The sequence below is a fragment of the Cuculus canorus genome, chromosome 1, assembly GCF_017976375.1.
Source record: "Cuculus canorus isolate bCucCan1 chromosome 1, bCucCan1.pri, whole genome shotgun sequence".
NCBI classification, from domain to species: Eukaryota; Metazoa; Chordata; class Aves; order Cuculiformes; family Cuculidae; genus Cuculus; species Cuculus canorus.
In genome coordinates this window covers 157,749,281-157,763,264 of record NC_071401.1, presented here as the reverse complement: position 1 = coordinate 157,763,264, position 13,984 = coordinate 157,749,281, and the positions used below count along the sequence as shown (strand labels likewise).

Sequence of the window (13,984 nt, the reverse complement as noted above, 5' to 3'; positions counted from 1 at the left end):
GAGTAAAATTCTTTTACTTTCCTCCAGTGTAAAAGAAAACATAATTTTAAAAGGCATATTCATCCTCAAGCTTACATCAAGGAAACTGAAACTCTGTCCTTTTTTAAAAAATGTAATTAACAAAGGATCTTTCTGAGATGTTCTGTCCCTTGCAAATTCACCTGGTAGCCAGCCAATCACACACGGTATGACCAGTTCCTGAAGAGATCAATGGGTAAATGATACCATAAGGCTGCCACTGGACACTAGGATGCTCAAGAGGGTATTGTTTTCAGGGATTTATGCCTACAGTTTATTCCAGCAGACACTGGCCACGTGGTAAGTATATTTAAGACTAAGGTTCTCTCAGTCCTCATTTCTGACACTCTGAAAGCCATCACTTCTGTAAACAGTGAGATTTCTATTTTACAAATTAATGTTTAGCAAAATTGATGAAGTTCTTTCAAGTAACAGAATTATTCTAAAACAACTCTACCCATAGGAGACAGGTGGTCTCCACGACTCCAAATATGCCAGTGTCCCATCTGTCACATTCCAGTAAATGCCTACTTCAGCAGCTCCTAGGAAGCATATGCCAACCCTCCCCCCAGCCTTTAGTCATCTTGAGGCCAGTGATGAAATTTTTCCTTTACCAGGTGAAGAAATGGAGGCTGAGCCAAAAAGACCAACAAATGTCACATTATGTCTGACAGAGCTTTCCATGTCTTGGCCAGTTCTGAATACCTTAAATCTCATTTTCAGCTTTCAGCCTCCTGCAGCACTGGTCCAAGATAGTTGATGCTATTTAGAAGTCCCTAGAGACCAACCTTCAATAAAGTCTCTTCCCCAAAATACATTTTCTATGTGGACACTGTTTGTCGGACAGCAAAGAGCTTACCACAAAGGAAATTGAATTTAATACCTTTACTCAGTAATTAATTTGTTGCATTGAAACTTTTTTCTTTCCTTACAATAATAAAAAAGCAAATAGCAGAGTGGTTCTTTGTACACTAATCAATACTTTCAAGACATATTGGTAAAAGCAAAGAAAAAATCCACATGATCAAAAGAGGAGACGTTGCCTGTAGCAATGGCATGTGGAAATACTAGTTTAAGCCAGGTGTTCATATTTTGTTGTGGCTGATACGCAAATGAAAATTGAACAGAAAGGAATTAGAGCAAATCAAATGTATCTTCCACAGTGTTATGAGAGACTGCCTATACAGCATTAAGGGAGAGAAGAGGAAAGGAAGAGATCCAAATCCAGTTACTTACAATAACTTTAAGACAGCATATTTTTTAAGACTTCAGAAAATTGACATCCAAACCCGTCCCTTGACAATACTAAGATTGCTTCTGTAACTGACAAACAGCACACGTTCTAAAATACATCCATGCCATTATCAGCACAAATACATGTTCAGCTACAAAACTAGGGGTATGTATTACACTCAGGGCTAGAAGTCTACCTACTGAGACAATACCACTCATAAACTACACATGCCATGAGAGAATTAGAGGTTTTGTCATAGCTCGTTTGTACCTCCTCTTTCTACTCTGCTTTTTATCCACTGAAATAATTGCCATTCCACACTCACACTGACATAGTAGCTCCATGGCCTCAGCCACGGCAAGGCAAGACAAATCCTAGCAATGAAGTAGTTTGCCATTAAAAGCATGGATGGAAAAGTCTAGCACAGAAGGAGAGAAGGGGGAAAGGAAGAAAAGGTAGGTTGAGCATTCATCTTCAGCATTTTCTTTTCTTCATACCTCTATGAATGTATAACCACACATTGAAAAAAAATGAAAATAATACACCCACAAATTCACTAGTACCTTCTCATTTTTGCATAGGAAACCTTGTCAACAGCTGCACAACTTTCTGCCAACTCACAGTCAGTTGCTTGGAACTCCAACAGGGTTGTACGGATAACAACCAGTGACCTTGGATTGTGTTTGTATGATAGGCCAAGGTATGCGTGTCTTGCCCGAGATCCATTTGTGCTCAAGAACAGCTCCCAGCATGAATAGTACTGCAGACACCCGAGGCCTCATCTGAACCAAACTATGCGTAAGCATAACCCATTGACTACAGCTGAGAAAGTAGTCCTATCTTGATTATAAACAGTTGACACTAAACAGAGTCAGCTGCAGCTTTTCTTTCATCCCTGCAGCACCCTTTACCTATTATTGCTACACAGAGGACACGCATCATCTACACCACTTTGGGTCATGGTCTGTCTCCTCAAACCAGTTATATCTCACTTGTAGGCATTCTCGGAAATATCACTATTCACCAGTCTAATGATTAAAGGAAGCTTTTAATTTCCTGAAGGATGGCCAAAATTATCGCCAGCTTATAATAAATTTTATTATATGAAGATAATTAAGCAATCTTAATAGATAAGGCTGCTTCTGTACAGGCTGAAAAAATAGGAAAGGAATGGGATGCAAACTTTCATTGAGTTAAGTCTAGTAGCTGTTTGCCTTTGTTTTTCTCCTGCATTTCGAAAGCACAGGAATAACTGCTTTTAAGATTAGCTTAGCTTAGTCAATAAGCCTTTCACTAATGAGAGCTGCTTTGTTCTAACCTGCTCTCTGATCATTCAGTTTCCAAACAGGGCAAAATTTTTTCAACAATCCTATATTGTGCCCTGATGAAATGCAATAGTCTGTCTTTATCACTCACATATTTAAAGCAGAGTGTCATGAAAAGTAAAACGATCATGGAAGAGTCTGTCCTAAAAGGGGGAATTCCTCCCTGATGGCAGGCAGTTAATAGTTAGCCAACACACTCTAGCAAGAACATAAATGTTATTGACAAGATACCAGCTTACAGCTGCCTGGGTGCAAGAGAATAGCTGAGTACATATAGATTCAGCTATGGTATTAGATACTAGATATCTGTATGGGGAACTTGGTCTACCTCCCCTCTAGCTGACTTCAACTGAAATTCAAAATGCGTTTTTCTATTAAGAATTTCCAGTTATTCCACATTACATTGTCTCTCACGATTTTAAATTTTAATTAGGACACCGTTATTACATGTGGGTGGTTTTATCTCCCCTCTCCTACTAAAGGTTACAAGTCTAAAAGTTCCTAGAGGAATCACAGCTTTAAGTTAAACGTGTTAGTACAGTATTAGCCGCTAAGATCTAGTGGCCTTGCAGTAAATACATATTTTATTCTTTTTAATTTTTTCCTCTTGACATTTTGATGTTGTACAGTATGATAGTGATGGAGTTCAATAACAGTTAGCTTTCATTTTGTAAATATTTGGAGAGATAAAAATGTTATGAAATGTTGATCTATTCCAACAAATGAATGCCGTGTCCTTTCATTAATAAGTAGTTCTTTTAAACTAAATGTCAAGAATGATGAGTGAAGTATTACTAATAAATAAATATTGGGATATTTTTAGATGAGATTTTGAATTGCTAAAATATTCACACTAAGTAAATTAATCCTGCAGATTTTTAAACCCTTACTTGTTTCTCATACTGTCTCTAGCATCAAGGAAAACTACAGACATTTAAAAGGACTAGTTGAGTAACTAGCAAGAAAACAGGAAGAGGAACTGTAGTGTAGGCATCATATGAATGGGCAGTATAAGCCACTGGCTATGCAGGAGGAGTCCCTGTTAATGCTATTTAGCAATCCAGAGTCACTGTTAGGTTTATAAACCCTCAGTTCCTTGCTTCAGCATTCTAGAGGAGGGTCTGCTGTGCTCTGAAGAATTGCAGGCAGATGACTCCTCTCGTTGGTTATTGAGAGGGTGGGCATTAGACCCTAAGCACGCACCCAGAGCAAAGCCTAGGGGAGTTGCTTTATCCTAACCTGAGAAGTCTATGGCCAGTCAAGGAAGATAAGGACACCACACACTCCATATTTGAAAAAAGCTCATTACACCTGCCTATAAATGTAGGAGGAGGGGAAACATGAGGTTTGGCTACAAGAAATCATGCAGGACTCGATTTGGAAAAAGCTGCCTTCTTCTTTCTGTAAGGAAGGCATTTATACACCAGAAAGGAGCAGGAAGAGGGCTGCTCTATGAGAGGGATAAGGAACAAACTGAGGATAGCCCTACTCACAGCGTATAGCCCCATAGTACCTAGGCGGGGCCAGATTGCTGATAGCAACCAGCCCAGAGGGAGCAATGTGGTGAATCAGGACCAGAAACCATCAAGGGATCAGACAAGGACAGCAGAAAGAGATAAGGCTAGATTCAGGACTGGAGGCACACTACCTACAGCATCAGCCTGAGGTCCATCCAGGAGGCAGAGCAGAATCAGGACTGGAGATAATGCAGGCTACAGACTACATCTGCAGTCCACCTGAGAAAAATCTGTATGAACCATCTGTATCAGTGAACCAGGACACGAGGAGGCAACACAACACCAACCTACAACAGGCCACAACTAGGGGCCCAGGCTTGAACTTAAATAGCATCCTAAGCCCATTGGCAAGATGTGTGGGAGGCTCCATGTGAGGCTGATCAGGGCTGTTCAAGCCTGTTAGTGTCCTGAGGACTCTTATGTAGAGCAGCTCTCAAAGCTTTTGTTGGCTTTTCCTTGTTCCCTATCAGAATTTGGACAAATGGTGAACACATTATGGTTACTTGTGGCAGGCAAGATGAGCAGCAGCACAGCTAGACCCCTAATGTCCAACTTGCACTAGAAAGACCGAGCAATTAAAAAGTCAATGCCACATATTCAGCTGAAGAGTATTCATGACTCCACCTAGCTTAGAAATAATGGCAAGGGCTAGAAATTAGATAACATTGGGTCCTGGGCATAGCTAAGATATTGCCAAACTCATAAAAATGAGGAAGTTTATCATATTATATTTCATATTATATTTCATCATTTCATATTGTATTTCATATAATATCATATTATATTTCAGTTGCTTCCATGTTAATTCCAACAAAGTCAGCCATTATTGTGTTGGTGGAGTCCTTCCCACCTCACCGTGGAAGATGTTGGTGAAACGACTGGTGAAACTCGTGCAGAGCTCCTAGGCACATTACAAAGAGTTCCGAAATGGCTACAGGTCTCCTAGAACAATGGTGTCCTTAGCCATGAAGGTGCAAAATATGGACAAGGTACTTGCTGTCATAATTAGTAGTAGCAAGCAAATGAGGAAGAAGCACCTATGTAGTGGGCGTAAGAAACACAGAGGTGTAATGGAGGAGAGTCAGGGACACCATTAATAACTGGGCATAGGATAAGCCTTGCATAGGGCCTGGGTCAGTCGGATCATCCTCTTAGTTTCCACCCAGAAAAGAGTTGGTACCAGAAAAGAGTTGACTAGAGAAAGGGATCTGAAGACCAAGAAAAGTGTATTGGTTGAAAAGAAAGTTAAGGGGATGTTAAACAAAAGATCTTGGTAGAATTAAAGGATTTAGTTTATTTTCTTTTCTTTCCTAATCTTCAGTTTACATCATTGCATTCCAAAAACAAATTACTTCCCTTTTTGGAAGACAGAAATTAAATGCAGTATAAAGTTTATTAAATGTAAACAAGACAAATCAGGAAATGGACAGGTTACTTATCTCATAGTATTAACTTGGGCTCACTCTGAATTAAAGCTTCATTTATTGAAACCTAATCTGAATACCCTTTTTGTCTAAAATTGGGTCATATCCCAAAAGCTGAATCATTTGCATTGGCAGATCCCTCATTTATCTCAAATCTCAGTTGGCAGATACATTTCATGTTTCCATCTCATCCCACAATAGAAAACATATAACAAAAGCAAGTTATTTAGAGAATAGTGATAGAGTACATTACATGCATGGGAAATTTTTCTAGTTCTGATTCTCGTCTTTGGGGACCCATCCTGCCAAACCTTCACAAGGAAGAGGGTCTTAGAAGTCTTACAGATTCACAAATTTTAGGCTATAACTCTTTCTCTAAAGAGTTGCATAGGATGAGACAAGTTATGTGAAAAAAGGCAAAAATCATTTCAAAGCACAGCAGTTCACCTACCCAGCAGCAAAAGCCATTGTACCTCCCTCTGCACTGGCTCCTCACACATGTGGATTCAACTTAGAGCTTTCTACCGTTCCCCTCAAGGTTTCTTCAAAATTGCATCAAGCTAGTGGAGGACTGTGGCTATAACTTTCTGAATTTACAGCCCCAAATCTACCTTACCCCAAAATTAATATTTCCCATCAGCAAAGGAGGTGCCCACACAGAGAATGTGTAATGTTCATACAGGAGACAGCCCTTTCTTAGCTGCTAACCCACAGTGGAAAAAGTCCTCAAGAGCCTGGGGAATCAGTCCTTATGTTTCACCTGCCCATTTTATCCATATTTGTATTTCTCCGACATAGAAACTGATAATCACAATGGCGAATGGGGAAAGGAAGGTGTTACTGTTACAGAACTACTGGCTAGGAGGTTCTTTGGTGGAGCAAGGGCTGTACCAAGCAGCCAGTCCCGTTGTTATCTCTTTTGTCTGGCAGAAACTAGCAGAGAAATGGGCTTAAGCAGGAATCAAGAATTCTCCTACCAAACTTTTTGCTGTACAAAACTACTTAACAAAGACATCCCCAGCCCACACAAACCATGTAACATGGAGAAAGAAGTTCCAGTTTCTGGTCTCTTAAATTTAAGCGAAAAATTAAAACAAGACAGCACCAGTGATCAGTAACTAGAGAGGCTGCTCTACCAGTTGTCGTGAGGACTACAGCTGAGTCTTAGCTGCAGCCAACTTACACTTGAATTTTTTTTTGAATGAAGCATATGTGTGTGCTTATGTGTAAGTGTTGCTGTTCCTCTTCAAAGGAAACAAAACCTTCACATGTGATTAACAAAGAAATTAATGTCACTAACAACTTAGGGGCAAAAATCATGCCCTATGCTTTCTCCAGTAGTCTTTCGCCTGTGTTATCTGATGATGAGATGATGATAAACACAACAGTAGAAGCTGGTGGGGGCATCAAAGGTAGCAAATATTGGAATAGTATGATTATTATGTACAATGGACGCTGTTCTAACATTATTAAGCTGATGACTTTCAACATCTAATGCATACTATCAGAAAGTCATCCTCATGTAAACAGAACAAAAGGGATTCTTTCCTGTATGCATGGAAATTACTCGGATACTAGCAGATGATTCTGTATTTTAGATTGTGTCTCATTAATGTGCAGCCAATAAACACACATCCTGCCAAATGGAAGTATGATAGAGGAAAAAAGATGCACATAAGAATATCAGTTTTGAAAAATAGGAAATATTTTTCTCCTGGATATGTGATATCAACCTGAAAATGTACATAAACCCTGGAAGTGCTTTTTTTTTTCTTTTTCCTCCACATACAGTTTGTTCCAGAGAGGAAGGGTGTACCTACCTCTTACTGCTTTTAATTCAGTCCTCAAAAAATATCCCAAAATTAGAAAGAGTGAAGGAACTGCTGTTTTCCCAGTGGTGGAACTGCTATTCAAGTAGGTGATGAACTATAACCTTGAACAAGATCTTAATGTCACTGCCACAAAGACCTCTGTATTCAAAAGTATTTGCTCTTTAGAAGCATAAATTCTTAAATCTTTCAGGAAAACTTGACAAAGCATAACCCAGTTCTGTTGTAAATTTGATGTAAAAATGGATTTCACCAAACATATGCCTCTCCTCTGACATTAAAGATTATTCAAAGATATATTGCCTGAGAAAGAGAATGATTAGTAATTATTAGATACTGTAAATAAGCAGTAGAACAAAAAATCTCAGTAATTCAACTTACTTACAACTCCAAGGACTAGTTTTTTTACTTCATACCTTCTAAATCTCTTTTAAAACTAACATAGCTGATTCTCAATTTATCAGTTTAATCATTGACTTGTTGTTTAACCTGTCTTGTTACTTAGATCTTTAAAAGTCAACAGATAATAATATGAAATAAATAAAACCTTTGTCACTCATTCCTACATCAAGTTTTACGTAACTCTGCTACATATGAGTTGCAACAGAAACCTTTGAACAGCATGCCAGTAAAATGGACTGTATTGCAAAGAAGCTGATAAAGTCTTGTTTGGAATATTGTCAATTTATTCCAGGAATTTAACTCTAATTAACCAGATACTTTAGGCTTCTTGAATGTAATAAATCTCTGTTCTGTAAATATACCGCTCCTCTTTTCTTCAAGTGAACAAGCTTGATCTATAGTGACCCGGATACAGCCCTTCTCATTTTTGAGCTATCCAGTAAAAGTGGGCAGAGGCATGATGACTTCTGTAGTTGGAATGTCAGCCAGCAGGTACTAAAATGAAATGAGACCTTGAGTGACGTTACACCCGACCTCGTATTATTTCAAGGCAATAACTGAGGTGTGAAAAAGCACTGTTTACCTGTACCTACCCTTGATCTTTCCACCTAATAACACAATGCAACAGTATTTTAGCAATTTACTTCCTAGTCCAGAGTTTTATAAATCAATTAAAAATTTGGGGTGCCTCCATTTTTTGCCTTTAGACAGTGGATACTCACACACTTCGTAGTAAAATGATAGCTCTCCCTAATGATGATGGCTACAAGTGGGAGAGAGAGGAATGGGGAGGTAGGGGAAGGAATAAAAGAAATGAGAGGCCTATATGCAATAGGAATCATGGAATCTGAGATCATGGAATCGTGGTGGGATAGCTCATATAACTTGAGTGCTGCCCTGGACGGATATGGGCTCTTTAGGAAGGACAGATTAGGTCAGTAAGGAAGTGGAATTGGCCTGTACACAAAAGCAGCAAGCATGCATGGAGCTCTGCCTTCGGATGGAGCGTGAGCCAGCTGACAGTTTTTACAGGTCAGGATTAGAGGCAGATCAATGAGGTCAATGTTGTGGGGGTTATCTTCTACAGACTGTATGAAGAGGAAGAAGATGAGACTTCTTCAGACAACTGTGAGAAGTCTCATGTGTGCCGCCAGTGGTTCTCATGAGGGATTTTAACCAATAACCCAACATCCACTGGAGGGACAACACAGTAGGGACTAGCAATCCAGGTACTTTCTGGAATGCATTGTTGATAACTGGTAACTGACTAGAACTGATAACAAGTGATTGAGGACCTGAAGAAGGGACATGCTCTGCTGGATTGATTCTTTAAAACAAGGAAGAACTTCTTGGGACTGTGAAAGTGATGGACAGCTTTGGCTGCAGTGACAAGAGGACAGTGAAGTTTAAGATATGAAGCAGGCAAAAAAGCAGGATAATAACCCTACACCAGGAAAGTATACTTTGGCCTGTTGAAGGCTTGCTTGGAACAATGGCATGGAATGGCACGGAATGGGATGGCTGCTTCCAGTGGGGAGGCGCAGACCCGTGGTGGGGATGGGGCTGGTTCGGGGTGCGTGCGGTGTGTCCTTCTGGGTTGGCATCTCGTTTGTCATCATGTTGGCCCTGGAGAAGCAGCTGGACTTGGGGCAATCCCCGCTGTGGACACTGTTGCCCAGCGGAGGTGGCCAATACAGCTCCAAGATGCACATGGGCCCTGAAAAAAAAGCATGATTTTTCACCAGTGCTTTGGAGCCAGTACTTTGATTCTATTCTATGAATATGGCTCTGGAGAGAAGAGAGGTCCAGAAGAGCTGGTTAGTACCTCCTGCAAGATGAAGAACAGTCCATCCTGAAAAGCAGGAACTTAAGTAAAGACATCAGGAGGCCTACATGGATGAACAAAGAGCTCTAACTAAAATCAAATATAGACAAGAAGGATAAAAGTACTGGAAAGTGTCACATGACACGGGACGAATATAGAGCATGCAAAGCATACAGACATGATGTAAACAGAGTGAAAGCCCATCTGACATTGTGTCTGGTGAAAAATGTGAAGGGCAACAAGAAAGACTTCTATAAGTATATCAGCAGCAAAATGAAAACTAGGGAAGATTTGGACTTGCTGCTGAATGGGGCAGGGGACCAGGTAACAAAGTACATAGAGAAAGCCAAGATGGTTGGTGTCTTTGCTTCAGTCTTCACTGATAAGCCCAGCCTCCAGGAATTCCAGGGCCCTGAGACCAGTGTGAAAGTACAGACCAAGAAAGGCTTACCCATCATGGAAGAGAATCAGTTTAGAGAACATCTAAACAGATTGGACATGCACAGGTCTGCAGGTTCTGATGGGATGTTCCAAGAGTGCTGATGTCACTGTGAGGCCACTTTCATTTGTCTTTGAAGGGTAATAATGATTAGGAGAAGTTTCTGATGACTGAGGAAAAAAGTAAACATCACTTCCATATTTAAGAAGGAGGCCTTAACAATGAGTCGGATGTCTCAGTGAACAAGGGGAGAGCTTGACTTTAGCAAGACTTTCAGCATTCTCTTCCATAACAACTTAATTGACAAAATTATGAAGTACATACTGGGCACATATGCAGTGGGCTGGATTTAAACTAGCTAAACTGTTAGTCTCAAACATTTGGGATCAGCAGCATGAAGCCCAGCTAGAGGCAGAAATCTGTAGTATATTCCAGGGCTCAATAGTGGGACCAATATACATTCATTAACAATCTTCACGATGGAACAGAGTGCAACCTCCAACACTTTGCAGGTGATACAAAACTAGGAGGAGTGGTTGATATACCATCTCATTGTGCTGCCATTCAGAAGGGTCTTGACAGGCTGGAGAAATGGCCAGACATGAAACTCTTGATCTTCAACAAAGGAAATTTCAAGTCCTGTGTCTGGGAAGGAATAACCCCGTGCATTAGTAGACTTTGGTGGGCTGGAAAGCAGCTTAGCAGAGATGGTCCTGGGCATCCTGGTAGACAAGTTGAACATGAGCCAGAAATCTACCTTCATGGCACAAAAATGCCAAAAGCCCCTTGGGCTGCATTAGGAAGAGCATTTCCATGAGTTCAAGGGAAGTGATCCCTCCCCTTGCTCAGTCTTGGTGAGACTGACTGGGTCCAGCTCTGGGCTCTCCAGTGCAAGTAAGACATAGACTTACTGGAATGAGTCTAGCGAAGAACCATAAAGATGTTTAAAGGGTTGAAGCATCTAACACGTGAAGAGAGGCTGTGAGAGCTGGGACTGTTCAGCCTGGAGAAGGCTCAAGGAGCATCTCATCAATGTGTATGAATACCCGATGGGAAGAAGTACAGAAAAAGGAGCCAAATACTTCTAAGTGATATCCAGTGACAGGACAAGAGGCACAAGGTATTATTTGAAATACCCGAAACAGCATTTAAACATACAAAAAAAAATTCTACTGTGAGAGCAATCAAACCCTGGACTAGGTTGCTCAAAGAGATTGTGGAGTCTCCACTTCTGAAGATACTCAAAACCCAGCTGAACACAGTCCTGGGCAACTGGCTGTAGCTGACCTTGCTTTGAGCAGTGGATGGTTGGACTAGAGAAGGCCTTGAGGGTGCTTACTGATGAGAAGCTCGACATGAGCCAGCAATGAGCGCTCACGGTCCAGAAGGCCAACCAGAAGGCCAACCACTATAATAGTGGGCTGCATCAAAAGAAGTGTGGCCAGCAGGTCAAGAGAGGTGATTCTGCCCCTCTACTCCACTCTTGTGACACCATACTTGGAGTATTGTGTCCAGTTCTGGAATTCCCAACATAAGAACAAAATGGAGCTCTCGGGTCCAAAAGAGGGACACAAAGATGATCAGAGAGCTGGAGCGCCTATGCTATGAGGTCAGGCTAATAGAGTTGGGGTTGTTCAGCCTGGAGAAGAAAAGGCTTTGATGATACCTTATAGCAGTCTTCCAGTACCTGAAACGGGCCCACAAAAAAGCTGAAGAGGGACTTTTTACAAGGGCATGTAGTGATAGGAGTAGGGGGAATGGCTATAAATTGGAGGGGGGGGGGGAGATTTACACTAGACATTAGAAAGAAATTCTTCATTATGAGGGTGGTGAAACACTGGAACAGGTTGCTCAGGGAAGTTGTGGATGCCCCATCCCTGGAGGTGTTCCCTGATCTCTTGGGAGGTGTTTCTGCCCATTGCAGGGGGTTTGGAACTGGATGATCTTTAAGGTCCCTTCCAACTCAAACCATGCTGATTCTATGATCACCAGAGGTCCCTTGCAACCTCAACTATTCTGTGATGCCTTAACAAGTGATGTATTGCAGAATAACCAAATTTACATGTGCACCTTTCACTACAACACTAGCTACAGAAATCTAGCTCCTTGAAGAAAATATAACATTACTAAGTAAATTAAAATGTTAAGCCTACTCATACTTCAGGGAAAACATCAGGTGAGGAAAATCAATTTCTGCACAAGTTTGGCAGATTTTAATTCCCCATCCTTAGCTATTTTATAGTTTCTTTGGGGAAGCACTAATGAAAGTATTAATGACGGAAACACTATGCTCCCTCTAAGGATTGGGACCAACCATTCCTGATGAAATCTGCACTTGTGTTGCGTTGGAGGGTTTGCTGACCTTCAGCTGTTGCAGTAATGTGATGGCTCAAATAAACATCTGTGATTTTTTTCAAACTAACATGTACCTGTGTCCTCTAAAACCAGTCCAAACCATTGACACAAACCAGAGAACAGCCTGGTAGCAAACTTCTCCTATGTGCCTTTTGAAAAGGCAGATTCAATTTATTAAACTTCAAGTAAGTTTTTCCCAATAATTGGCATGAGTCAGCACCATATCTTCTCTGAAAGACATAAAATTGCCCAAGAACAACTGCTAGATAATCCTCCTGCCTGAGTCATGACATGAGAGAAGCGGACTTTGGGTCTGCCCACACCTCTGCCTTGTGCATGCTGGAGTTTGTGGGGACTCTACAGTGTTAAGGAGGAGAAGACCCACCTGAGATGGCTGAAGTAATTTAAACTCCTGCGTAGTAGGAATGAAAATATGTCCTCCCTCTCCACATGTGGAGGGGAGTATGTGCCAAGAGTTGCATGGATCTAAGCTAGAGCTCAAGAGCATTGAAGGAGGCATGGACTGGAATCACTGTAGAAGATGGAGTCTGGGCTTTGGATAGAGCTCCTTGTCATATGTAAATATAACAGCAGAGGGACCAGTTGGCAAGGGGCATTTTAAGCTGCTCACATCTTTTCATGAAATTGGAATAGAGGTCATTGCTTGACAATAGTAGATACGTGGATGAGGGATGCAGAAAACTGCTTAGAAATACCAGCTTCTTCTCATCCTCTGACAATTCCTGTAACTGATGCAGCCAACAAGGGTAGGGGACTGACTGCAGTTTCCCTCCCAGCTCTGTCCAAGCGTGACATTTCCCTTTGTGCCCTGGCAGAGCAGAGGGTGCAGAGCAGGCCAGCATGGACGTGACCTTTGGCCAGCCAGGATAACACCTCAGCTACTCGCCACTGCTCAGCTGCTCCTGCTGCTGCTGCAACTCAGCACAAAGTGTTCCCTTTTCTAGCAAAAAGAAGAGAATAGGTAGTTTGCTAAAAAGCAAACCCTTGCTGTTATAGACTCTGCATTGCCCTGGTATCTCCTGTACCATTCCATGAGTTAACAAGGGTCAGGAGAAGCCACACCTGAAAAGAAGAAAATACAAAGTAAAGATAGGAGCCCAGAGCAACTGTATGTAGGTCATTTCTGTATAGTGACCAAAGTTTTTGAACAGGTAAACCTGTAGCCAGTGCAGAGCAATGGGAAATGGGAAATAAACAGTGCAGGACAGAGGATATTGTGTTCCCTTGCTTAGAGAAAACCTACCTGCTGGTGTTACTCCCGGTTGCAGCAGTGTTATTCCACAGGAGTAACATTACACACATTCAGGTTGATTGTTCTTCGCTTGTTTTTGTCCTTGATGTCATTCACGCCTAAATTCAAGTTGCACATTAGTATTATGATTTCCCTTTAGCTTTGTATCAGCAAGGCCCCATGAGCCACTTCCATTCCCCTGCAGATTTCTACCACTGTAGAAAACTACAGAACTGGTCACTGTCAGTAAATAGACTGTCTCTCAGGAAACGCAGACTTTTTTCTTTCGATTACACACATGAGAGGGAGCAGAAAACAAGCAGATGGGATCAAAGTCCCCTCCCTAAAACAACAGAAAGTCCCA

General features: G+C 41.3%; 1 protein-coding gene across 3 annotated transcripts in view; it reads right to left on the bottom strand.

Annotated features, from left to right (window-relative positions):
* The window catches only part of NR1H4 (nuclear receptor subfamily 1 group H member 4), a 54,115-nt gene extending 40,461 nt beyond the window's left edge, over window positions 1–13,654 (bottom strand). The window contains exon 1 of one of the 3 annotated variants that reach the window (XM_054056651.1): window positions 13,633–13,654. The gene's annotated coding sequence lies outside the window, so the exon portion shown is untranslated. Of the gene's footprint in view, window positions 1–7,728; window positions 7,794–13,632 lie in introns of those variants that run through there. The other 2 variants (XM_054056649.1, XM_054056650.1) reach the window with 2 other exon arrangements.
* Between the last annotated feature and the right edge of the window lie 330 nt (window positions 13,655–13,984).